The sequence below is a fragment of the Artibeus jamaicensis genome, unplaced genomic scaffold, assembly GCF_021234435.1.
Source record: "Artibeus jamaicensis isolate MK-2021 breed Jamaican fruit bat unplaced genomic scaffold, CSHL_Jam_final contig_64, whole genome shotgun sequence".
Lineage (NCBI taxonomy): Eukaryota > Metazoa > Chordata > Mammalia > Chiroptera > Phyllostomidae > Artibeus > Artibeus jamaicensis.
The window spans coordinates 7,130,323-7,158,054 of NW_026521911.1; the positions used below are offsets into that span (position 1 = coordinate 7,130,323).

General features: G+C 45.7%; 1 protein-coding gene across 1 annotated transcript in view; it reads right to left on the reverse strand.

Moving 5' to 3' along the window:
* Positions 1 to 13,191, reverse strand: part of TENM4 (teneurin transmembrane protein 4) — a 725,358-nt gene extending 712,167 nt beyond the window's left edge. Inside the window, exon 1 of the mRNA XM_037138546.2 lies at positions 12,889 to 13,191. The gene's annotated coding sequence lies outside the window, so the exon portion shown is untranslated. The remainder of the gene's footprint in view (positions 1 to 12,888) is intronic.
* Between the last annotated feature and the right edge of the window lie 14,541 nt (positions 13,192 to 27,732).

The window sequence follows — 27,732 nt, forward strand, 5'->3', positions numbered from 1 at the left end:
CCAGGTGAGAGAGAAGGGGGCTTACCAGGGCGGTAGATGTGCCAATGGTGAGAAGTGCTCGGGTTCTGGAAATATTTTGATTATGAGCCTAAAGTTTAAGATACATTGTCTGAGCACCTTTCTTCTTCCTTTCCTTCTTTCCTTAAAAATACAGATACCTTCACGGATCCAGAAAGCAAACTGTGCTCTAGGTCCACCCTATGGTCCCATGGCCATCTCGCCCAGTGTGACCCAGTTCAACACAGACTAGCCAAGGGCTGGGGAGCAAGTGGGAGGGGTCTGTGCTGAGCTTCCCCAGCGATACCCTGGTGAGCAACACCTCCCCACGTAAAACGGGAATGGAGGTAGATAGCTTCCCTGGTCTAAGTCCCACCAGCCTGGAGGGAACTGGGCGCAATCCTTCTGCAGGGCCATTCAGCAACACATAGGAAAAGCCCTATGAAGCTGCTTAATCTTTGTGCTAGCAATTTCAAGTCAAAAAATTGGGCTGAAGGAAATAAATAGACATGTACATAAAAATCTTGATCTTAGCATTACTCATGGTGGTGAAAATTTGAAAATAATAAGAAATTGGTTAAATAAGTAATGGTGTATCCTTACGATGGAATACTACATGGCTATTAAAAGCCATGTGGGAGGAAGATGTACTGGCATGGAAAACCGATCACGACCTGTTCAGGTTACAAAACAGTGCTCACAGTCTCCTCCAAATGGTGGGGGGAGGGGTAACGGCGAGGGGCAGAGGGGAGTCTATGCAGTAGCAGCTCAAGAGTGAAATCCAAATTGGTGGGAGGAACTGCCTCCACATGGCAGGACTGGGGGTTGTTTTCACTTGTTCTCTGGGTTATCTTAGATACTCTAAGTTTTCTACTCTTTATATGTATTACGGGTATAATAAAAAACCTTAAATAAAAACATAATAAATTTTATGAAACCTTCAAAATAATACCTATCCCAGTAATGAACATCTCTACCTATTCTACAATGTTCCATGAGGCTTAACGAGCCTGAGGACAGGAAATGGGCCTGGAGAATGCAATCAAAGACTGGGAACGGGCATTTTCCTGTGGCAGTACGACAACAGCCACTGTGCACCGTGTCTACTGTCCTACCGCAGCTGCCACCACAGAGGCCACCACAATACTGACAAACAGGTGCACAGAACTGACCAACTTCATTTGCTCTCTGACACTCCACATCTGGTACTCCTGACCTCAGGGAGCCGAGAAGGAGGAGAAAAATGGAAGCAGGAAGAAGATCAAGGTTGTAGAAGGGCCTTGAACTAGTAGCATGAGCCTCTCCTGGGAGCTTGTTAGAAATGCAGAATCTACAGCCCACCCTTCCATCCACTGAATCAGAACCTTCCTGTTAACATGTGCCCAGGCCATGCCCAGGCACACGAAGTTTAAAAAGCCCTGCCTAAAACATAACACTTTGCCCTGAGATCAACATTTTTATGTACTTGTCTATTTATTTCTTTCAGCCCACTTCTTCGTGATGAACTTTAGGTGAACTCAGAAAAAAAAAAAAGCAACCAACTGAGTATAAGGTTTTCTCAAGCACATATTCATTATCTAAAAGATGTAAAGTCACTCTAACCACCCAGAAGGGCAGAGCCTCCAGGCCCTTGGGCAGTGCCATGTCTCTGGCATCCACCCTGGAGAACGACTGCCATCTGATAAGCCTTTTGTAGTAAACAACAGAGATCAGGCCGGCCTCCTCTATGTGGGACTCCTGAGCCTCCTGAGCCTTGCTGGATGGGAGGACAGTGCATAAATGGTTAACAGGACTCTGCCCAGAAGTGAACATGAAAAGAGTAAAACCAAGTCCAAGGACTATCACAGCATCTTCAGGCAAGGGGCAGGCTTTTCCAGCACTTGAACTGCGACTGTGTTGGAATGAGGAGGGGCAGGCTGAGTGAGAGGGCCCCTTTCCTGACCCAGATGCTTCGGTTTGCCAGAAAACAGAAATGGGGTGGGGAAGAAGCCTTGACTGCTGTATTCATAGTCCCACAGCTCAAATAAATTAGGTTACCCACCTCATTCATAAATTACACGATATGGGATTCCTTTATGCTTCTTTGAAGCAGGGAGGGAACAAATATTTAATGGGACTCTACCTGTATGCACCATTTCTCAGTCCTCATTGCACTGTAGCATCGACACCTGGGGAGCCTTTCAGAGCTCCAATGCCTGGTTCTGTTCTGGTCGCTGCTAAGAGCTCCCAGGTGATTCTAATGCATAAGCAGGGTTGGGACCCACTGTGCCGGGCACTGTGCTGGAACTCAAAACCGAGCACCTAATAGCAGCTCAGAGAAGCAGGTAGAGAATATGAAGACCAAGCTGGTGCAGAATGGCAACAGCGTGGACAGAGCTGGAATCAGACCCAGGATTTGCTGGTCTAAATCTAGTGCCCTTTGGTTTTTCTCAGGGATGCCAAAGGTCCTCTCAGACCTGGAAGGGGCTCCTTTAAGATCCTCAAAGCACCCCCTCCACACTTATGTCCACCACTGAACTGTCTTGATAGTTTAGTTTGGGCTCTGGAAGCAAGAATCAGAGGAAAGGAGCTGAGTGGGTGGAGAGACAGCAGGAAAAATAGCAATGCCAAGAGCTACCAACACATAGAAGACACTGCCTTTTAGGTACTGTGCAAGTTACTTCACAAATCCCACACAACCTTTTCAGGCAGATTATTTCTAGGTTCCCTTTTATAAACGGGAGAAAATGATGGAAGCTCCGAAAATCTAAGTAACTTTCTTGAATTCATGCAGCTTCCAGGTGACAAAGCAGAGAATTCAACCAAAATTCTGGTGGCATTTTCCACTGTCTAACATGGCCTGAAAAGCCATTTGTGTCTTTAATTACCTCTACGTGCCAGGTGGCTTACTGAAGTGAACACTTAATCCCTGTGTGTGAGATGGGATCTACTGCTTTCCTGAGTCCACGGATGAGGACGTGCAGACCCAGAAGGGCTGCCCAAGGCTACATGGCAAGGCGGTCAGGGCCAGGGTCTGAGCCCTGCCCTTGCAGACTCCCCACACTCCATGCTGCTCAGTCCGAATGACCTCGGAGTGCACGTAGAAAACTGACGTACACGGCCTCAAGATGAATTAAAGTTTGACTTTAGAAGTACATTCTGGCCTTGAAGATAGACAAAGACTAGGCTGGGTAAGCCAAAACTTCCAAAATTACTGAAAACAGGGCACATTAGGAGCAGCTGGGAGCCTCTGACCACGTAACACAGCAGAGAGATCACAGAGTTTGTCTACCCTCAAGGCCAGCACACACGGCCTAGCGTCCAGCTGCTTCACAACGCCTGCTTTGAACAATACATTTGGGATTTAATAGCATAGTGTTCAGAATTTTTTTAAAACATAAGTTATACTGTGGATTTTCTCATGTCACAAAAGCATGTTTTCAAAAACAACATTTAACCTTTTATAGTATCTTATTGTTGGGCTCTGCCATACTTATCCAATTATTTATCTTGTTTTCACTATTATAAACAACACTGCAATGAACATATTTACTCTTACACCTTTTCTGCCAATCTCTGATTATTTTCTTTGGCTAGATTCCTGGAATTGGAATACCGGACTAAAGAAAGTAAGTGTCTCTAGGACTTCTGGCAGTATTGCCAAATTGCTTTCCTAAAAGGGTGTATTAATTTGCATTTCCACCAGCAGCAAAGGAGAGTACTTGTCTCCCAGCATCTTCTCCAGAATCCAACATTGTCTGAGAAAGAATCTTGGCTAATAAGAGAATTGTAAAATAGTAGCAGGAATCTGCAAAGCTGCTGTCTTTAAATAACCTACCTCCACATATAACCACTACCCTGTTTCAGGATTTGAAACTCAAGGAGCTGGATCCCCAGCCTGTGCCCCAAAGTACTTAGCCCCAGCTCGGGTTATGTAACAGTCCTCACGTGTCAACTCTTGTTTGAGGAAATTTTACATCAGAGAGCCACCAGGGCAGGGATCTTTGCATTAATCTTTGATTGTCCCAGGCTTCTAAACAAACACCGCCAGCCCCAGCTGGTATGGCTCAGTTGGTTGGAGTGTCACCCGTAAACCAAAAGGTCACAGGTTCGATTCCCAGTCAGGATTTCCTAGGTTGCAGGACTGGTCCCTGGCTGGGGCTCATAAAAAGAGGCAACAGTCAATATTTCTCTCTTGCATCGATGTTTCTCTCCCTCTCCTTCTGCCTCCCTTCCCTTCTCTTTAAAATCAATAAGCATGTCCTCAGGTGAGGCTAAAAAATAAAACAGAATAATAAGATGAATAAATAAAGATAAAAAACCCAAGAAACACCATCTAACGGAACATTCAGCAGTGACGGGAATGTTCTGTGTCTGCGCTGTCTGGTGCTGTGGCCACTATCCTCTACTGAGCACTTGAAATCTGCCTAATGCGACTGAGGAAATGAATTATTAATTTTATTTAATTTTAATTAAATTTACTTTAAATTCTAACTAGTGACCCCATTGCACAGCACAGCTCCAGCACGTCTAGCACATCGCCCAATAAACATTTGCTGAGTGACAAACTTGTAACCTCCGCAGCCCACCGACCTCTCCCATTCCTCCTGCAAGAAAAGACTTTGCCTCTTCCTCCCTCCTCTCTAGCGTCCACTTGTTTTCTCGAAGGCGGGGTGAATGTTATTTATCTGCCATGTGGGGGTGATATGAAGATCAGCTAATTAATGTTCGCAAACAGCTGCACTGCGGACTGGTCCTCAGAATAATTGCACGGTAATAAAACGTTTAAACGGCCAATTCTCATCCCGAGGCCAAAGCAGGGCTGGGTTTGATCAGTAAAAGGCTGGTTTGTCTGACTCACCCTGAACTGGATCCTTCCATTTGCACCCGCCCCCTGCCCCCCCATTCGGGGCAAACTGCTTTCATTGGAAAGGTTCCACCAGTCAGGAAATGGTGACATTTACCTTCGCCATGGTTTTGATGTCACAGTTTGATGAGTAAATTAAGACTACAAACAAGATCGGGGAGGGCGGATATTTAACCAACTTGAACAAATTGCTTTTAAGCTCTTAAGCACTTTAATTGCTTGCATGATAATGACACAGATTTTTAAATGTCTTGATCTACTCTCAAAGTGGGTCTAGCAAAGGGAACCTCTGAAGCAAAATACTTTGCTAAGCATTCAGTTTCTATTACCTGGCAGTCTAAAAGTTACAAGGCTGCCTTTCTAGGAAAACCAGGAGCCAGAGAGGCCTATGATCAAATGCCAGTCCTGGAGGTGTCGCCTGGGGCATCTCATCTAGAACGTGGGGATGACAGCAGCTACTGGACACACAGAAGGCCCTCAGTACGTTTGTTTTGCTTTTGCCCCTTCTTCCACCTTCCCCCTCCCTCCACCACCAGTGAGAAGACTGACTATGTTCCTCCCCACTGTCTTCCGAAATGAAGATGTGGGTTTCGATTCCTGAAACCCAAAAGGAAAGAATGGACACCTTCCTTTACAGTGCCAATCTATGAATATAAGACAGCTCCTCTTGACATCTGGTGGTCATTACTATTGCTTTCTGGAACAATGTCAGAGTAGCAAGTCTCTTGAAACCTTGCTACTCCATGTGTGGGCCAGAGATGAGGAGGGTGGCACCACCCTGGCGCCTGTCAGAAATGCAGATTCATGGGCCCCACCCCAGGCCTCCTGAATCAGGATATACATTTAGCAAGATTCTTGGGTGATGCGTGTATATTTGAGTCGAGAAGAACTGCCCTGCAAAACATCAAATCCACTCTCCTTTCATAACTTAATTTTACAGAGAGGGAAGGGGCAAGGGTTTACCCAAAGCCATCATGAGTAGGATGCAACCCTTTTGCTTGACTTTCAAGGGGTTCAAAGACCAGACTTTTAGAAATCAACAAGCATTCCACAGCAAGAAAATTGGCTCTTTAAGAGAAAAAAACCCTGGCTGGTGTAGCTCAGTGGATTGAGCGCAGGCCTGCAAACCGAAGGATCATGGTTTCATTCCCAGTCAGGGCACAAGCCTGGGTTGCGGGCCAGTTCCCAGCAGGGGACACACGAGAGGCAACCATACATTGATATTTCTCTCCTTCTCTCCTTCCCTTACTCTCTAAAGATAAATAAAAAAAAAAAAAACATTTTTAAACCTAACATTCTTGAGGACTGCAAATGACTCACCAGTCGCATCGGACACCCTTCTTCCCTGCAGGCTCGGGCCACAGAGCTGCCATCCACAACCACACGCAGGGCTCCAGGGGACAGGGGGCAAGGGCACGCACTGCTCAGCTGCTCCCCAGACCCTGCTGCATGTCTGTCTTGCTCCCTTCCCGTTTTCCAAAGGGAAGGAGAGCCCTGACTTGATGTTCAGAACACGACGAAACACAAAAACATCCCCTCACCCTCCCTAGTGAGACCGGAGCGGTGTCAGGATGAAAGGCAGCACTTGCTGGAATGCAGAGTTGACCACCAGCCGAGCAGGTGTCCTCTCTGGTGACCAGACCATCCAACAACTCTGAGGTGACCTCTCTGTCCAGTCCAAAGGAACTCCTGGAGCCTCCCGCTGAGCATGCGAACACCTCAGAAATGGGGCGACTGGACCTCCCCCACGGGCTCCACCGGCTCTGCATTCTTTGTCAGATGGCTGGTCATCTAGCGAAGGGAACAGATCTGCTCTGGGCCACAGAAATCTGCCACATAACAGAACAAGACCGACAAATCCACGCTGACTGAAGGGGCCCATATAAGCATGGGGCCAGATCCCAACTCCTTCCCCTTTGGCAACAGCATGTAGGCATGTTAATGAATGAATTATTTATTTTTTTAACTGTGCCCAGGAACCATAAAGAGAGGCCTTTGGGCTGATTTCCCCAGTGAAGTACCATGCAGCAGGTGGGCGTGAGCTTGCTGTGAGCTAGTCTGCGTAAGATTTCCTAGGTGGCCATACGAAGGCCTGTGAACCCAACCAAGGACAAGGAAAAGAGCTGCGAGGGAGGAACGTAGAGTCTCAGCAATGCGGACGACACACACACTTCTCTGAGCAACTGTTTGTCATTCCTCCCAGAGCCAGCCCCACCTACAATACAGAGGAGCATATTTTCATATTCCGACTCCTTTGCTGGCTGGGGCTCTGCAGAGTGATGGTTCTGAGACAGCCAGGGAACAAAAATGTTCTTGGGAAAAGGACCTGCCTCTCTGTGTAGCAGAATAGCTCAAAGTTATGCAAATCCCCGGCCTGAGAGTTCATTGTCACCCCTACCTCCCTCTACAAGTAGGCTCCAAGCTGGCAAGGGACTGCAACAACAACAGCCATATTACCGTTAAAAGAGGGGACAGAAATCGCAGTGTACCCTACTGCTTGTCAAGTGTGACAGAAGTCGCAGCGTGGCATCTGTCTTTGACCCTGCAACCGTACTTTCTAGGAATTTCTTTTAAGGGAATATGAAAAATGCAGTATGCACAAGGATAGTTACAACAGCTCTGTGATAATAATCAAAAACTACAAATAAACAAAAAGTGAAAGTATGGGTTCTGTTTAAATAAAGTATCCCCTATTTAAAAAAAACCCTGGGGTTCTATGTAGCCATTAAAAATGTTACCATGGGGGCAAAGCTGTAACGTGGCAAAGTTTATCTTTAAATGATATAAGCATTCAAAGTATTTTAAGTATGATTTCATTTTCTCTGCATTCATGAAGTCACGAGGTACCACCCAAAATGTGGTGAACCTTATTTTCTTTTTGCTTTTCTCTATATTGTCTTACAGTGCTACAGTGAACATATATTACTTTGGTAATTAGATATAATTAGTATTATATTTAATTATACAATTTGGTAATTAGATGTAATAAAAACACAAGTTGAAAAAAAACTCTGACAAAATAATAAATCTATAACCCACAAAGAACTAAGCCTCTACATTTATACTGTTTCTTCAGAAGCTTTCCTTATGGAAAACTCTTAAGTTCCGAGATCCATGTAGGCTTGGTTCCCTTGGAACTGGGGCATGTGTTACTTTCAAAGCGGCCCCCGTAGCACTTTGTCAGCACAAAGCGAAAATGGATTCGGCGATCAGGTCCAACAACCATGCAAGAAGGTGGGTAAAAATCTGCCATTTAGATCTGGAATTGATGTTGATTTATCCTGCTAGGCTTTTGGAATCAAGTCTGCACGGCGGTGATTTAAATTCCACTGTTCTTCTGTTCGATGTTTAGACTCATGGGTATGGGAGAATCTATTGGGCCAGGAACAACAGAAGACTTGGGCCCAAGTACAGTATCGTTCACTAGAAGCAGACAGGTGAGCATGTGCACCCAGTGCCCACTAACCTCGTCTTCCTCCAACCTCCAAGACCACTGAAGAGTGGGAGGGGTCATCCTGAGTCCCTTGCTGGTGTGGCCCAACAATCTTTATCTTAAATTCCTAACCACTTTCTTTCCCATATTTGTAACTTTTGATCTGGAAATATCAGGTTATGTAACATGCCAATCTGCACAAGGATGTAATTTTGTCAGGAAAAAAAGGACTCAATGAGGGAGGAATTCTAACAAAACTGGAAATGGCGTTTCTAAGAAAAGAGAAGATATTTTTGTTTCAAGCATTTGAGCTAGTTTTAAATAGACTATGGGTGCAATGTTGCTGGGTTTTGGGGCGCTGTTGGTTCCTCTGCTCCACTGCCACCCATCAAATGCACAACGCTGAAAATGGATGATGGAGGTGGAAGGGAATGATCACCTGGAAAAGGCCCACAATGTATCAGAGGTTTATGTCTATCAGTCCTTACGGTGCTGCAAACTAGACATATCTTTTCCTTTCACAACTGAGAGAACTCAAGTTCCAATGGTAACTGGAGCCAGCCACCCAAGTACAAAACCCACACAGTCACCTGAGGGGTTAAAGTCACATGCCATCAACAAAGCAGTAGAGGGGAGGAGATTACACCTCATAGAGTCAGATTCTATGGGATGAGAGCCCCTGGAGTTCCAATAGCCCACTACAGCCATGCCCAATCTTCTACTGCAACGCCTGTTCCAGGGGGGGCTCACATATTCCAGATCATTCCACTTACTGTAGATCTGTCCTCTGGTGGTTCTTCTACAGGCTGAGCACTGGTTCTGCCCCTGAAGGCCTGCACTGCACAAGGCCCTTCCTCCCCCCACAGTCCACACAGGGGTTTATTGGCCTGCTGTCCCCATCCAGCCCCCATCCTCAGAGAGGTTTCTTGATGAGAATAGGATGCTGGCAGATGAGTCTGAGATCTCTCTCTGTCTCTCAAAAGCCGGACCTCTCCTGACAAGTTCCCCATCCTGGAAGATGGCTGACTCACTGGTTCACCAGCACCATGCCTCCAATCAAAGACACATGCTGGGAATAAAACCTTCTCCGTGTTAGCTCTCTAAAACTATAAGCACATCTATGTCGTTAGACTTGCCTGAAGAACCTGCAGGCTCCCTTTCCTTAACACTCCCAAGGACTGCTGCACACAAGGCGCGGCCTAGAGACAGCACTCGTCACCCCAGGGGATCAGCTTCCGATGGTCCGGTTGCACTACATGGAAAGACCTCTCGTCATCCCCTCACTAGAGAAAACGGCTTCTTTCTTACCATTCCCTTATCACACCTACAAGAGGGGAATCCGTTTTTGAGCGTTGTCTTGGCATCGCCACACACCACCACCACCACCACCCCGTCGCCGCCACTTGTGAAAACATCCCTCCTAACTTTGGCAGAGCTTCCAGGCAAAGCTGAGCGGTAGGACCCCGGGGGTGCGTGTGGGGCGGGGGGTGCCAGAGAACAGGGCCAGGCCAGGAGAGGGGCAGGAGGCCCCTCACTCGCAGCAGAGACTCCGCCTGGAACGGGGCGGTCTCGCTGGAGTTTCCCCGCCCAGGCCCCGCCCGCGGGCGGCCTGCTCCGGGGACTGCTGCTCTGCGGGCCACGCTGCCGCGACCCGGAGGAACCCTGCAGGGGGCGGCTGAGAGAGCGGGGAGCCTCGGCCTCCGCCGCCAACGAGATTTGGCAAGCGGTCAGAGGCCGGTGGGGGAGGAGGGCAGCACCGGCGAGTGCGGAGGAGGGGGAGCGAGGGGAGCGGGGAGGCACCGCCCCTGCACGCGGGGGAACAGGTTGCCTCGGAGCCCGTCCTCCTCGAAGTCCGGCGGCGACCCGGTTCCGCCCTGGCCCGAGTGCGAACCTAGTCCCTCCCGGGAGCCCTTCCCCTTCCCGGACCCCGCAGCGGAGCCGGACCCTTTCAGGCGACCAGGTTAAAGGCGCCTTCAGCAAGGTCAAGGCGCGGCCGGTTTGCACCTGGAGATATTTCCCGGCCGAGCCCGAGCTTTGCGCTCGCATCGTTGAAGATCGAGGCAGCGGCAGGAAAGCCGAACAGCCCCGCGGGTCTGCGGGGGGAGGATTTATTTTACCGTGCGGAACGCACTCAGACCCGAGACTTCAAGGGGAGGGAATGCGGGGTTTCAGGTCGCTGGAATATGGCAAAAACAAAACACCCCCCACTCGGGCGCACCACCACCACCTCCCAACTGCTTGCGGGAGTGAGTTCAGGACCCCTGTGCCCCAGACTTCATTCCGCGTTCCGCACAGCTCTGTCGGGTCTTGCGTGGCTTATCCCTCTACAGGCGAAAAACAAGATTTAAAAGCACTCTACTGCTATGATTTCTCTCTCGAAGACCATGAGCGTGCTACAGGCTGCGGCGGCGGCGAAGGGAAGTAGCGAGCTGAGAACGCAACAGAAGCAAACTGCCTTCCGCGTAGGAGAGAAGCGAGGAGGAGGAGGAAGCCATACTCCGCACCCGTCCGCATCCCATCCCCATTCGCGCCGGGCCAGCTGAGGAAACCAGGCACAGACAGCTACACCGTGGGGCCGACCCTGGCAGAGGCCGGCACGTTCGCTCCTGTCCCCCGCCAGAGTGGGCCCGGACGGCTGGGATGCTTGGCATTCCCGAAGGGGAACCAGGCATCGCGGGCAGGTTTCAAACAAGTGAAGGGCGCCGGGTATGCAAGATGGGGAGGAGGCGCTCGGGGAGGCAGAGAAGAGGGGCTTCAGGGCTTCCCAGGACACAAAGTCAGTTTCCTAAAGGAGCATTCGCTGGAAGTCCCCAACACCCACTCGGGCTCTGGGGACTCAGTGGACGCTGGGTTCCGACCGGCTTTTTCTCCAATCAATCCCGGATTCTCTACCCAGTGCCTGACTCATTAACCGGTTCTTTGGGGACAGCAGCATAAGCACCCAAAGCCCATGGCAGACATGGGAGCCGCCGTGGTGCAAGGCACCTTCCTGCTCCCTGCTCCGGGGTTGGGAGCGCCCCGGTACTTACATTCCCCAAGCAGGCAAACTTTCTGGTTTGTCTTTCGCGAACCAGGTGCTCGCATTACGCTTCTGGGTAGTCACTGAGGCAGTTTATGTAACTGCTCGCGTTGCCAGTCCGCAGATCTCCCTGCGTGCACGGCCGCACAGCTAGACACAGGAGCACCCCCTCACCCTGGCGCTCGGATCCAGGATCCAGACCGTGCCCCGCCGCGGCCTTCCACAAAGGAGCAGGGCAATCTCGTGAGCTAGTCAAACACCAAGAGTGCACGCTGGGGCCAGCAAAAACCAGGCTGTTTCTCTTCGCCCCTTGAGCTCCATTGATGGCTTACGGATAAGTGCACATCTACGAACCTTCTTTCTAGGGCTGAGGAGAAGGGGTTCGGGACCAGAGGGATGACTGGCGTGGTTCTGGAGAGGGTCTGTGCCCAAGAGAGTCATAACACCCTCGTGCACATGGATCAGGGTGCACAAGTCGCCCTAAGGTCTCACCCTGAAAGGGGAGCAAATTTCCAAAGTTAGAGACAACGCAGTTGAATTTCTAGTACTTTCCAACCTCGCCTATGCGGGGGCAGGGTGGAGAAGCTGCGGGCAGCCGTCAGCAAAGCCCACCCTCCAGCTTCGCTAAAGAGGACTCAGCAGTTGAACCTACCCTCGCCCCTTACAGTAGTTGGCTGTGTATGCGCGCGCGCGCGCACACACACACACACACACACACACACACACACGATACACACACACAGCGATGCCACCTTCCCGTCTGCTCCTCCGGTATAAAGATTGCATTTGTAAATCTCGAGGAAAATGACTGAGGAGCTCGGCGATCACATTTCAACCCAGAACACTCCCGAAGCCCAGCGTAGGAGTAGTCCTACACACATGCCCGGAACCCTCCGAGCATCCACCCGGCGGCTTCAGCCTTAACTCGCTCGGAGGGGAACATAAACACAGCTGCAAGGCGGAGGGCTGGGAGAGGAGAGCGCCGAGCCCGCTGCAGAGGGCGCAGGGCTCGGGGGGGGGGGGGGGGGTCTTGTCTCCAGGTTCTCGGCTCCAACCACGGCACGCGCGGGGCTACTACAGCCGGCGCTCGCGCCGCAAGGCAAGCTGCAGCTGCCGGAGCCCGGCGCCGCCTCGCGGGCTCCTCCAGCGCCCGCCCTGGGCCCTTGGGCCAGCGGGGCTGCAGAGGGGCTGCTGGGGCCGGGACCGGAAGGGTATCTCGGGGAAGCAGACGAACCAGGGGCGCACCGCCTCCCTCCCACTCGCCCTAAAGAGTCCTGAGCCCAAGCCCACCTCCCTGCTCTTCCCTAACCCTCGTTCCCAGGCTTCCGTCCACCGCAGGCTGCAGGGGCTGCAGCGGCGGAGGCTCGGGGCTCCGGACTGGCTCGCCTCACCAGCAACCCTTGCCCCAGCCTCCCTCCCTTCCTCCCCCGGTGCTGGCCAGGGGAGCGTGCAGGCGTCTCCCGGAGCCTCTGGTTTCCCTGCGAGCTGCCCCAACCCTGCCACAGCTAGTGCGCTCAGAGAAGCTGGAGAGCAGGCAAGGCGCCGCCGCGGTCCCCAAGGCGCTTTTCGGTGGAGCGGATCACACCGCCTTACCGTGGCTGCAGACTGCCACCGCCGGGGAAGCGGGGAGGAGGGAGGCTAGGCGCCGCGCTGGTGGCTCCTCTCGCTCTCGGTGGCGTGGTTCCTCGGCTCCGTGAGCCCAAAGTGGGCGCCCAGGAAGAAGCAGGTCCCAGGTTTGCACTCAGCTCCAGAGAGACCGACAATAGCTCCCGCGGGGAGCGGAGCCCCAGCGAGCCTGCAGCCGCGGGCGCACGCCGGGCTCCCGCTCCCGGCCGCTCCCGGCCGGCGTCCCTGCCAGCACTGCTGCCCCACATGAAACAGCTGCAATCCCGAGGCTTCTGGGGGGTTGGGGCGGGTGTGTGTGTGCGCGCGTGTGTGTGTGTGTGTGTGTGTGTGTGTGAGTGTGTGTTTAATAGCTTCTCTCCTCTTATTCCCCTCCCTGTCTGTTCGCCTGCTTGCCTCCGTCCCCCACCCTCGCTCTCTTACACACAGACAGAGAGGGCGAACGAGAGACACACACGCGCACACACACACGCACACGCAGGTTACATGAATGGGAGGCGGGAGCCAATCCTACGCGACTGGGCGAGCCGCGGCACCCCGGCGCTGGGAGCAGGGCCGCACCACGGCGCGGGAGGGCGCCACGCAGGTGCTGCGCTTCCTACCAGGTCCACTCGCCAGCCTCTCCGCCCCCCGCCCCACCCGTCTCTGCTCTCTTCAGTGTCTTCCTCTCTCCTCTTCCCTCCTTCCTCTTCGCTTTTTCTTCATCTACTCTCCTTTTTCTTTTCTTTCTTGAGTTCTCCAACTTCTCTTAGTTGATTTTTCTCGGTCTCCTTTTACCGTTCTTGCTTTTCCTCACCCCTTTTCTCAAACTTTCTTCCTCCTTCTCCCTCCTTTCCTCTACTTCCTCTCTTCTTGCCTTTTGTTCTCTTTCCTCCCGTTTTGGCCCCCCGCCCCCGTTTCTCCACAGTGATGCCTTATTTCCTCTCCCTTTCTCCCTCCTTGGCCTCCACTCGTGCCCAGCGCTCTCTCTGGAGCCTGAGACCTCCCTCTCTGCCTACTCCCTGATGTTATTTCACACCCCGGACACTTTTCCAGGGACGGCCTCTCTCTCGCTGCTGCTGCTGCAGCACAGCCAGAGGCAATTAAAGAACCGAGAACTTGCTTTCCTCCCTCAGGCATGCACGATGCCCAAAGAAAAGCTCTCCTTCCTCGGACAACTTCCTCTAAACCGGATGGCAGCTACTGAGTCCTGATAACAATCATTACAAAAAAATACTGCACTGAACGTGGTCCAAGAGATGTCTGTCCTTCATATGTCTGGATCGTGATTGCTGGCACATTTCCAAGAGAAGGGCGTTTTTACCTGATGGGAGAGGCAGCTCGGTGCAGTGGCTACTTCCAAGGACTTTGGAAAGAGAGGAGAACACCACCACCACCTCCTTCCCAGCCCAGCTGCATGCCATCTGTAAGGCTTAAGGCAAGACGTCACCCCCCACTCAACCTCTGTTTTCTCATCTATAAACAGATAATTTATACCTACCTCTCCAGTTCTGGTGAAGATTAAGAGCAAACAAAGGGAAGAAAGCTGGGGGCATATACGAGATGCTCAACTAACGTTCATTTTCTTCCCTGCCATCCCTATTAAAAATTCCCTTCATGATCTTCTACTACATTACATCTCCACGATCTCAAGGGCTTAAGGAAACAAGCGAGGAGATTGACAATGCTAATGTCATACACAAGCAAAACAGGTCTGGGATATTTAAAAACCTCTATAGTGTGGTCAGGAGACTGTCTAGCCAGTTGTCATCTGCTGATTTACAGAGGTGACACGGAGATTATACACTTGGGCTGCTAGAATGCCCCGTCGACATCTATCCGAGGCTCCCAGAAAGGCGGGGTTGGAATAGGGACAGAAAGGAGGTTTCGTGCACTCTGTCCAATCTGTTTTTAAAATTTTCGTGATAACCAAACACTGACCATTGACAACGCCTCTGAGACTAACTAAAATGTCAAGTCTCTGCCTTTGGATAGCATTGATCAATTGTGTGTTCCCCCTGCAGACATCAAATGCTGGGCATAAGCTGGGACTGGCAGGCAGATTCAGTCCTTCAGCAAATATTTGCTGACCGCCTACTCTGTGGTTGACGCTGTGACGAGGTCTGGGTGTCCAGTGGTGAGGCCACCACGCTCTGCCTTTGTGAGCACACAGTGTGGCAGACACATCGGATGAAAGTGCAATAGGAAAATGAGTGCCACGTAGTATCCTGAAAATAGCATCCGTTTGGCGGACAAAATCTTTCAAACTATGAGGTTCATGGTGGGGGGGGGACAAGAAAGGGATTCTTGAGAGAGAAAATTCTGGAACCCACTGTACATTCTATTATCCTCATTTAACCAATGAGAAAACAGAAAGCCTAAATGTTAAACATAGTAGGTGAATGTAAATGGGATATAAGATATTTTGCATACTCAAAATATTTTTGGAAATCCAGAGGGAAAATTAGTAACTTTACCATTGAAAAACCTGGCCAATTCTGCCTTAATCAAGTAGTTAATAAGTTAACATCACTGGGAATATGACAAATAGACATCATGTGCCCTCCGATATGAGACACTGAGATGGATGTAACATCACTTTTGTGACATTCCTGCCCAAAATGAATAGCTTGAATCTAATCATGAAGAAACGTCAGACAAACACAAATTGAGGACCGTTCAATGAAATGTCATGGACTCATCAAAAGTCCCAATGTCCTGAAAAACAAAGACTCCAGAACAACTCCACGTTAAAGGGATGGTTTCATTGTCAAGGCAATACATGCAGCATGTGGTCCTGGACTGGGGCAGTAATCAGACAAGTGGTAAGTTTAAAACAAAGCCTGTCTGTTAGACAACAGTATGTCAATGTTAACCTGCTGATCTTGACAATTACTTTGGTTGTGCAGGAGGCTATTCTCATTCTTAGGAAATACACAACTGAAGTGTTTAGAGGTTAAAAAAAATGAACAAAGTCCAATCGCCACCTTCAAGGGGAGGCACAGTGTGGCAGGTTTCTGCCTAAGGAATTGGCAGCGTGTGAGCTCAAAAGGATGCCCAGTTACATCGGGCCAGGGAAGACTTCCTGTAGAAGGTGGAATTGAAGCTGAGTGTTGAAGGCAAGAAGTTAGCTAGACTACCAAGGAAGGGGAGTTGCTTTTTAAGTAGATGGAATTGTATAAGGACATGGAGAGAGCAGGAGGCACTCGCCATGGCCACAGAGTTGGCACGGGAAGGAAGTGCCTGGTGGAGTCTAGAGCAGTGGGTAGAGTTGGACTTTGAAGGAACCTAAAAAAAGATAAGGATCTCAAATATCTTGAAAGCTTAGGTACTGTGTGCAGGTGGGGAGCAGAGAGATATTAAAAGGTTTTAAGTAGAAGAGACATGTGATCTTAAAGCGTATTTGAAAAGAACGATCTGGCAATAGCGTGGAGAAATGGATTAAAGGGAATTGTGTGGGAAGACCAGAAATGCTCAGGTAGGCCGTTTAGGTAAATTAAAGCAATGCAGCAAGGATGTAAAAGGGAGGAAAGACTTGGAAGAGATCAAGCATATAGAAAATAAACAGATTTGGGTGGTTGGTTGATTGGAGATAGGTAACTATTCACTTCAATGTCAAGAGAATTCAGGAGGAAGTGGAAATTGTAGAGGGAAAAGTAAGGTCAGTTGTTACCATGTTGTAATCTAACACTATAGCTCATTTGAGTCTCCTGTGTGTCTGTTTTCTGCCATAGGAAACACTGCAGTAAAAGTTAGCATCGGTCCTGGCCAGGTGGTTCACAGGATTGGGGCCCCACACCAAAAGGCTGCAGGTTCGATCGCTGGTCAGGGTAGATACGTAAGGTGCAGGCTGGATCCCCAGTTGGAGACGGGAGGCAACCTATCAGTGCTTCTCTCTCACACTGATGTTCTCTCTCTCTCTTTCCTTTCCTCTCTCTCTAAAATCAATAAACATATCCTTGGGTGAGGTTAAGAGACACAGAGAGAGAGAGAGAATTCAGCCTAAGACCCTCCAACCAGCCAGCCCACAATATATTAATTAACCAGAAAACAACCCGGCATGGCAGCAGTACATCATTTGTAACCATGGAAGGAAATGGAAACAGCCTAAAGGGTTAAGCAGGGTAAGTAAATTGGAACAGCCCTGCTAGAATAGTATGCAGTCACTCTAAAGTTTTTCTTTCTTGCAGACTTTTTCAGTCCATGGAAAAATGCCAGTATTATCACATAGAATTTTTAAAAAGTGACTTCAAAATTATTAACTAGATAAAAATCCTTATGTAGGAAGCTCTGAAAAAAAACCATGCCAAATATTAACAATTATTACCCTCTAGATGATAGGATTATGAGTGATATGTGTATTTTCCTTTTTCATGTTTTTTCATATTCTTTCCCACAACAAACATTCGTTACTTTCATAACAAAAATTTTTTAAAAACTGTCATTACAAAAATGCTGTGACACCCCCTCTTCTACTTTATCCCTTTTCAATCCACCCTCACCTCTGAAAACTAACTGCCTTTTAAGCTTCATCTTTGAGAATGAAATAAGAAGGCATTTAAAAAATCAAGGGAAATTATCAGCTGGGCTGGAGCCGGGGAGAAGGCGTTCTTATGCAGGCAGATATGTTATTAGAGCTGTTGAAACTGTATATATTAAAGGTGTTTGCATTGCCCTTATTGATTCTCTGATATGTTACAAGAAAAAGAAAACCTATAGTGGGGCCACAAAGATGTGAGTCTTTAAAGGGCAAGTTTTAATTAGGAAATGTATTTATTTGCAAAAACACTTGAGTCTAGCAGTTACTATAAAATTGTTTCAGAAAGCTGTTATTTCAGGCAAAGACACGTGTAGGGGCAAGGGGGCAAGGGACAATGCTTCGTGTGTGTTACCTGCTCCGACTTCAAACACCCAAGCTGGTTACATGGGCTTTGGCACCCATGGATGAGCTCCATCAAACATTCGTGAACTTGTGTGATGGGGGGGGGGGTGTTGGAAACACAAGCCAGGGGATGTTCTCATTCTGTGGAAAGGTTGCTATAAGTGACTCTGGTAAGTTTCCCTCAGCATTTGTGAGTTTTCAGCTCACAAAAACGTTTCTGTGTGAATAGGCCCCCAACCTAATAATATTAACATTTACACAAGCATAGTCCTTTTGCCTTCTTAAGCAACCCCCTGCCCCCAACACATCTGTTGATTGGCTCAAGCCCTGCACCCACCCTGGCTAGGATCCTGCTGTTTCTGGTTTGCCTGGGAGGAACAGGCACCCAGAGGGGCCGAGCAGAGGCTGGAACTAAAGAAGGAGCAGGAGACATCCTGGGAAAGCCTTCCGCGTGGCTCCAGAGCTTTCTTGGTGTGTTATCTCATCAAATCCTCAAGATAACTTTCAGAGGGGGGTGGTGAGTAAACTAAGGCTGGTACAGTTATGGCTCAAAAGAATTAGAATCAGGCAAGCAGAACAGAAGAAAAACAAATGGGACTACATTGGACTAAAACAGTTTTGCACAGCAAAGAAAACCATCAACAAAATGAAAAGACAACCCACTGAATGAGAGACATATTCGACAATATATCTGATAAGCAGTTAATATTCAAAATCTATATGGAACTTATAAATTTCACACCAAAAAACCAAACAATTCAATTAAAAGTGGGCAAAGGACCTGAATAGACACTTCTCCAAAGAGGACATACAATTGGCCAATAGACGTATAAAAAATGCTTAGTCACTAATCATCAGAGAGATGCAAATTAAAACCACAATGAGATATCACCTCACAACTGTCAGAATGGCCATCATCAGTAAATCAACAAACGACAAGTGTTGGTGAGGATGCGGAGAGAAGGGAACCTCGTGCACTGTTTGTTGGTGGGAATGCAGACTGGTGCAGCCACTGTGGAAAGCACTATGGACTTACTGCAAAAAATTAAAAATGGAACTGCCTCATGACCCAGCAATGCCACTTCTTGGAATATATGCTAAGAAACCCAAAACACTAATTTGAGCACATATATGCATTTCTATGTTCACTGAAGTTTTATTTACAGTAGCCCAGATTTGGAAGCAGCCCAAGTGCCCATCAGTGGATAAAACAGCTGTGGGACATCTACCCAGTGGAATACTACTTGGCTGTAAAAAGGAAGGGACTCTTACCTTTTGCACAGATGGCACAGAGAGTATTATGTGAAGTGAAATAAGCCAGTCAGAGAAAGACAAGTACCATATGATTCACCTATATGTGGAATCTAATGAACAAAATCAACTAATAAACAAAGTAAAGACAGACTCATAGATACAGAGAACAGACTGACAGACATCAGAAGGGATAGGAGTGGGGGCATGGTAAAAAAGGTGAAGGTATTAAGCAAAAAGAAAAAGAGAAAGGAAAACCTCATAGACAACTGTCTGGTGATTGGGGAAAGGGAGGTATGGGAGCAGGTAGATGAAGGTAAAGGAGGGATAAATGGTGATGGGAGGATACTCAACTTTGGGTGGTGAACACATGGTACAATATACAGATGTGCCCTTGAGACCTATATAATTTTGTTAACTAATGTCAGCCCACTAAATTCAACTTAAAAAAAAAAAGAATCAGAATTGGAATCCAGCTGTACAGAATTCCCAGGCCAGCATACGTAACCACAGTTTTTAAAGCCAAGAGGTAAGGCTAGGTATTATTCTCTGGCAGGTTCTTTGGTTTAACCTATCTTGTGGGAATTTAAAGGTGTCATTGAGGTAAAAAAAAATGACTTTGAGTGTGTCTGCTAAAAAAGAAGGGGAAAACTTCTACTTGGATTCACATGTTCTCTCTTTTAGAGAAATGGTTGGGTCTTGTCTCTCCACCCCCACCTCAGTCTTCAGCAGAGTACTTGACACTTAGAGATTCTTAGTGAAATATTCTTTCACTGAGTGAAGAAACCAATGCTATTAACAAAATAGCGGGCATGTACTGAGTACTGTGCCCAGGACTGAGAAGAGGGTATTACCTCATTTAAAGTTGAGAGCAACGCCATATGATAAATATGATTATTACCCCTATTCTGTAGGTAAGAAAACTGAGACCTGGAGAGATTAAACGATTTGTCCCAAGTCACATGACTAACAAATGGCAAAACCAGATTCCAGCTTGGATTGTTTGAGTTCAGGCTCTTAGCCACCACACTGCATTGGGTGAGAGGGCGGGTGGAATTCATGAGACTGGCAGCCAGGTGAGCTCTACTTGAACCGTAGCGCATGTCTGCATGGTTAACTTGCCCAGAGTAGGCCATTCCATTAGTCTCCATGACCTCAGCCTGTTTATGTCCTTCATCACCTATTTCACAAGATGCAATTATTTGTGTATGCATTTTGTTTTTCTTTTTTTAAAAGCATCTCCCCAAACTGCAATATAAGATATGCGTCATGAGTACCTTGGTCACTGTGGTGATCCCAGAACCTAGCACAGTGACACAAGGTACATGTTCAATGAATATTTGTGACATGAATCAACATATAGGGGCTCTCATGCTCCTCCCATGCCCTTGTACAAGGGGCGTGTCACACAAATTTACTCCATCCCAGGCCACACTACACTTTCTGCCTTGGACGGCATATGGTTCTGGCAGTGAGGCTGAGATTCTAACGACTACATTATGGTTCTGATGGCTCCTCCACTGCCATTTGCTCCTGGAGAGCAGGGAAAACAATGATCAGAAAATAGCAGCATCGGTTTCAATCAAGGTGATGAGCTGGCAAAATTCCACCGGGGAAGAGTCCTCTCTGCCTAGGTCAGCCCCCACTTTTACAGCAGAGAGGGGCTGTATCCTCTGACATTGTTGCATAACATTTTCTTTCCGAGGGCTGATGGCAATGGTTGCCTCAAAATGAGTTCTCCTACAGCTTTCCTCCTGCATGATTAACACAATGTGATCTGTTCCCAAAAGGATGTGTCTCAACCAAAGCCTCCTTTCCTGGTAATTTTCATCCTATGTCTTTGCTTGTCATTTGCCTAAGAGCCTTCTTTGCCACTAGAGCGGATTTGCTTTTTTCACGAGGGGTAATTCAGGTGGCAGATACTGGTCTTCTACAAAGATGAATCAAATCCATTTCCTAGTCCTGGAAGTCTGCGGCTTTTATGAGAATGACATATGGGTCCAAAGGGCCATAATGATTGGTCTAGAAGTAATGAAGAATGTAACCCAAAAAAAGCAAACAAAACAGAAACCACAAAGACCTCCACTAAATTACCAAAGCTGCTGGAGAGTGGTTCAAACATTTACTCCTTATAAAAGCCCTATAAAATAAATTCTAGTATTACTCACAAATCAGATTGTAATACAATATTTTTAGGCCTTATCAATCTCTGAGACAAAAGGATTATTATTAGTATTCATTCCAAATAAACGTGTACTGTTCTGTTCTGTATACTGCTTTTTTCCATTTACTAACATATCTTAGAAGTAAGTGCCTCCTCCCTCTGTGGATGTGCTGTGTAAATTTAGCCACAGGAACCACGGTGATACTCATTTAAATAAATCTCAGGCAACTAACAGAAGATCAAGCACATAGTAGCTGCTCAAAAATTTCAAATTAGCAAATCAAATTATACTATCACTCTCAAGTCTGTTGACTTTTAAAAGAAAGCCACCTACAGGGGAATGAAGTTTCGTATCAGCTAGAAACAGATGACCATTTTAATTAATAGTACTGGGGGACATGGAAACCATTGTTTTGGTGGGGGGTGAGGGGAATTTGATCCCCACCACCTATAGAATCCCTTTAAAATTTTCACGCTGAACTTAGAAACATGAAAGTTTTAGAAGAAAATATAAATGACAATTTACATGATTTTGGAGGCAAAGAAAGAAGCCTGTCTTAAGTATGACATGAAAAGGAAAAAATCATAAAGGAAAATTTCAAAAACTTGACTATGAAAAATTTTATATTAATGAAGTCAAGACAAAAATCAAAAGAACAACAGAATGTTGGGGAAATATTTAAAACATATATGAAAAGTGCTATAAACCTCAATATATAATGAGGTTTTATAAATGTATAAGAAAAATGCATCTCAATAGAAAAGTAGACAAAAGACAAAAAGCTAATTTACAAAGCTAAACATGATATATGTAACTCACTCACAAATCCAAGAAATGCAAGATCACAATAATGAGTTCTTTCACTTTATCAAATAAAAAAATATCAGATTAATTTAGGAAATAGCGAATCTCCCTCTACTGCTAATTTAGCAATATTTACCAAAAGTTTCCATTGTATGAAGCTTTCAACTCAGGAATTAATTTTAAAAAATCATGAATAGACCCAAAGAGTTATGTTAAAGGGTCTTAGTGTCAGTAATAGTAACAAATTGGAAACAATCTAAATGTCAAACAATTAGTAAATGATTGGACATATCATGGTAATCACAGTATGATGAAACATTACATAGCCATCATAATAGAGCATGTTAGAGAAGAACAGTTAATGAATTTGGAAAGGATATACAATAAGTATTTTTGTGACCTTTCTTTAACTTATTAAGAAAAATTCCAAATAAATATAAAGTTTGGTAAATAGACTGTACTCATCACCTAGTCTGAATGATTATTAATTTGTGGCTAACCTTGTTTTGTGTATGTGCCCCCTCACTTACTCTCGTCCCCACTATTATGAAAGAAATTCCAGGTAATTATGTCCACAAATAAAATATTTCAGTAGATATTTCTGAAGTGCATTACTACCTTTTAGAGGATCAGTAATCTTTCAGTGGCATCAACTGCCCAGTTACTGTTCAAACTGCCCTGCTTGTTTCAGAAATCCCCCCTTTTTTTCCTTTAGCTTGTTTATACCGGGAGCCAAATAAACCCCATGTACTGCAATGGGTTGATATATCCCTTAAGTCTCTTCTCAACTACAAGTTTTTCTCCATCTGTTTTCCCCTCATTTGTACATTACTAGTTAAAGAGACTGGGCTGTGTGTCCCATAGAGTTTCTCATAAACTGAGTTTATTGATTTCATTCTTCCGGTTGAACATGGTCTTCTACATTTTACGTTTCCTGTAAACTAGTTGCTCTAGAAGCTGAACTCAATTCAGAGTTACTTCCTGAGGGAAAGACTGTGCTGTAGCTTGTGTTTGCGTTACCACCCGTCTGTATGACGTTAGTGGTCTGTGAGGCTCCTTGTAGGTTCATCATTTCACCAGAGGTTGTAACCTGGTCATAGTCTACTTCTATCATTCCTTCTCTTTGAATGAGAATAATTCCATGAAGAGAAACTTTCTCTTATGAACTGTGTACTTACTGAAAAGGCAGGATAAGTGTTTGACTCTTTCCTTTTATTTATCAGGTTTCCAAAGAATAAGTTGGTTCCCTAGCATCCTCCAGAGGTAAGCAATGAATTTTTCAGTTTTTAATGGGTTGGGGTTTTGTTGTTGTTGTCATTTTGAGCTGAAGTGTTTCAGTATATTTGATGTATTTTCCTTCCTTTAGAAAGACTTTATGTATTTATTTTTAGAGAGGGGAAGGGAGGGAGAAAGAGAAGATGAAAAACATCAATCTTTAGTTGCTTCTTGCACACACATCCCCCCCCACACACACACACACCAACTGGGGACCTGGCCCGCAACCCAGGCATGTGCTCTGACTGGGAATCAAACCAGCAACCGTTTGGTTCACAGGCTGGCATTCAATCCACTGAGCCACACCAGCCAGGGCTATTTGATGTATTTTCATTCATTTGTTATTCCCATTGATGTTCCAATTGCCCCATCATTGGCCAGTAGGAACATCTTCATATTGCCTACCAAGGCTCGTCTTGGACCTGTCTTAAGCCAGACCTGAAATCATCCATGTTTCAGAGGACCCATGGTTCTTTTTAGTGGGAAATGGTATTTAGAAACCACAGTCTTTCTACTAGGAGTTGCTCACTGCTACCGGGTTAGTATTGTCTCCAGCCTTTTTAATGGGAAGGTTTAAGAGATACCTTTTTTTAAAAAAAGGAAAATTATACCAATACTTCTAACTCAGATTTTACTTAACTTCTTCAGTCTTCGATCTGTATCTCCCTTCTTCCATCACAAATAATAAATGATACTATAGAAAAAATATTCAATGATTTGGGATAATAGCCATAATATTTATTTTAATGGAAAAATCATATGTAGTTGTAAATCATATACATGTCATATATATCAATATATTTCAATGATGCAAGTTAGCAGTGATTATTTCTTGATGATTAAATTAGTGGTGGTTTTAATTTTCCCTTTGTTTTGCCTTTTAGTGTTTACAAAATTTCCATAATAAGCTCATTTTATTTTTGCTATAAGAAAAAAATTGTAGAAAAGCAAAAATGAGCCAGATGGCATAAATTATAATATAGTAAATTGTCTGCCAATCTTATATGTGGGTAGAATAATGATATTCTATTACATCTGTGGAGTGCTTCTTCACAATTTAAAAAGCATTTTATGTTTATTATCTTTCATGATTGTCACAGCAGCATTGTGCCGTAACAGAATAGGAACATTGTCTCGCTGGGTGAGAAAATCAGGGTTTTAAAGGGGATCACATATGACGAAAGTCGGGGCTTCCAACTTCTTGGTCACTGTTCTCTTCCTATATAACATTAGTCTCTAGATGACTGTTACTGTCCTGATTTTTTGTTTATTGAATTTATTGGGGTGACATTGGTTAATAAAATTATATAGGTTTTGCCCTTACCAGTATGGCTCAGTTGGTTGGGCATTGTCCTGCAAATCAAAAGGTTGCTGTTTTGATTCACAGTCTGGGCCCAGGCCTGGGTTGCAGGTTTGGTCCCAGGTGGGATGTATACGAGAGGGAGCCAATTGGTGTTTCTCTTCCATATCGATATTTCTCTCCCTCTCTTTCTCCCTCCCTTCCCCTTTCTCTGTAAATAAATAAATAAATAAATAAATAAATAAATAAATCTTAAAAAATAAAATAAAATAAGTTTCAAGTATACAATTCTATAATATATCACCTGTATATTGGACTGTGTTCACCACCCGAAGTCAAATCTCCTTCACCCCCCCATCCCCTTTTCCCTCTGGTAATCACCGTACTAGTGACTGTCTGTGAGGGTTTTTTTTGTTTGTTTGTTTGTTTTTTCTTAATCCTTTTACCTTTTTCACTCTGGCTTCTATGCCCCTCTCCTCTGACAGCTGTCTGTCTGTTCTCTGTGTTTATGAGTCTGTTTGTATTTTGCTGTTTAGTTATTCTACATATAAACAAAAGTATATGGTATTGTCTTTCTATGACTATTTCATTTAGCATAATACTCTCCGGGTCCACCCATGCTTTTGCAAAAGGTAACATTTCCTTCTTTTTATGGCCAAGTAGTATTCCATTGTGTACACGTACCACAGCTGTTTTATCCACTCATCTGCTGATGGACACTTGGGCTGCTTCCAAATCTTGCCTATGGTAAATAACACTGCAATGAGCATAGGGGTGCATATATTCTTTTAAATTAGTGCTTTGGGTTCCTTCAGATATATTCCCAGAACTAGAATCACAGGGTCATAACGTAGTTCCCTTTTTAATTTTTTGAGGTATCGCCATACTGCTTTCCACAGTGGCTGCCGCAGTCTGCATTTCTGCCAACCGTGCAGCAGGCTCCCCTTTCTCCACATCCTCTCCAGGGCTTGTTTGCTGATGGACTGATGACAGGCACTGGTAAGACAAGAGGGCCCTGTGGTGTCCTGCCTACCACTTAGAATGTTGTCCTTGGAACCTTCTTTCTTTAGCAGGAGACTTGGAGGCCCATAAAAATGCCAATACTTTTCTATTTAATTTTTATCGGAGAGCTTCATTACCATAATTTTAAAAGTCAAATATTCTGTAAGGATTTGTTTAATGCAAAATAGCTGTCCCCTGCCCTACAATTTATCACACGTTTCACCTGGTATTCCTTTACCTGCCTCCCACCAGGCAACCATTTCCAGCTAGTTGAGCTGTTTCTTCTGATTTTCATTTTCATATTGCTAAATAATGTGTCTCAACCAAAATTTCAGAATTTTTAATTGTTAGATATCGTCAGTGGATTTTTGTTATTGAAGGGAATAATTTAACTGCCTTTTTCCTCTTTACACAGATACTTCCCTTTTCCCACCTTCTCAATATACCTACATCATAATTTTTGGTTAAATATTAGTGTTCCTATTATTATGACTGTGTAAAAATTATTCTCGGCTGAGCCATCTAGTGTAGTACGATGTATTTTCTTGTATTAATTTTTGTTTCCTGTTGGGTTAATAATTAGCTTTTTTCCCTATTTGCTTCGTGTTTTAGGTACCTATCCCCAAATTCTCTACCAAATGATACATTTAATCTCTATCAATTCCAGTCCATCAAGTAAGGGTCAACTTCTTTTCCTTCTTTATATTTCCTCTCCTTTCTCCCAGAAATTTAACTCCTATTTTTCTAAACATTTCAGTCTGGACAAGTTGCTTTCTAGGCTGGCTGTGCAGCCCTTGTTCAAGAATCTCCCTCTACTGTAGTCCGGGAAATGTTATTAAATCTCACTCCGGTATTTGTGTCTTTTATTTCCAGGAGCCCATGCCTTCCTTCTGGTTGGTTTACTCCTCCCCCAGAGAACAAGTACATGGAAGGTCAAGTTTCTGAGGTCTGGTATGGCTGGATATAGAATTCCAGGCTGGAAATAAATTCCCCATTATTATTAGGACATTGATGCTTCCAACGTCTTCTTGCTTCTGGTGTTGCTGTTAAGAAGTCAGATACCACTCACCCATTTTTCCTGTTCATGTGACCATTTCCCCCTCTGGACACATTTAGGGTCTTTTTCCTCGCCCGGTGCTCAGGATGTGCATGGTGACCGCTGTGGGTCATCTCCTTGCACTGCACCGGGCTGTGTCTGGGTCCTTCCCCTCTGGAAATGCTGAGAGATTTTTTTGAAGTATTTTATTGCTGATTTCATCATTTTCTATTTTCAAGGCTCCTTTTCTTTAGATATTGGGCTCCTGAAACTTTCTCAATTTTAATCTTCTTTTTTATATTTCATATTTTTGTCTTTTGTTCTAATTTCTGGGAGATTTTCTCAGCTTTGTCTGCCAACCCATCTGTTGACAGCTTCTGCTGTCATATTTTATAAAATATATCATTAATATCCTTGGAGAGATATAGAAAGATATCATGTAGATGAAATAAGAATCAGAGATTGTTTAAAGAGAAACATTTAAACAACTATGGATGTTAGTTGTTTAAGTAGGATATAAAAATATATTTTATAAAATGTTCTACTGTTCCCTACACTGTCTCTATGTTCTTTGAGGTACAGAAATTATTTTGTCTTGTGTTTAGTTTTTCCTGTAGGGGTTTTGGTCAGTTATCAGCGATCTGTGGCTACCACTGCCTATTAGCTGAAACTGATGGGGACTTTCAAGGTGTACAAGAAAGACTTGTTACCTGGTGGGCTTCCCTGTAGAATGATCTGGCTAGCTCATTTCTTTGGTTATTCCCTAACCATATCTGTGAGTCTTTTCTCAGGAGCCAATAAGTTTCATCAAAAAAGGATCCTTCAGGCTCTTTCTGGGGAGGACGAAACTCGCTGCTAAAATTTTCTGGGAGTCTAACAAGGAAGGGGTTGGGAGGGAGCCTCCCGGTGTCTGTCTAGACTTCATTTACTCTTCTCATTCCTGTTTTCAGCAGTTTTCTACCACCAGCCATGCCGTTTTCCACCCGCCCAGAGTTTCTGTGGCTCATTCACTGTAGGCCGTAGAACAGTGGTCATCTTCTTGTGAAAGGAGCGGGCAGGCATCCAGGAGAGCGGGACAGAGGACGGAATCTCAGGCTATTTAAATAGCCTTTCTGTTTTC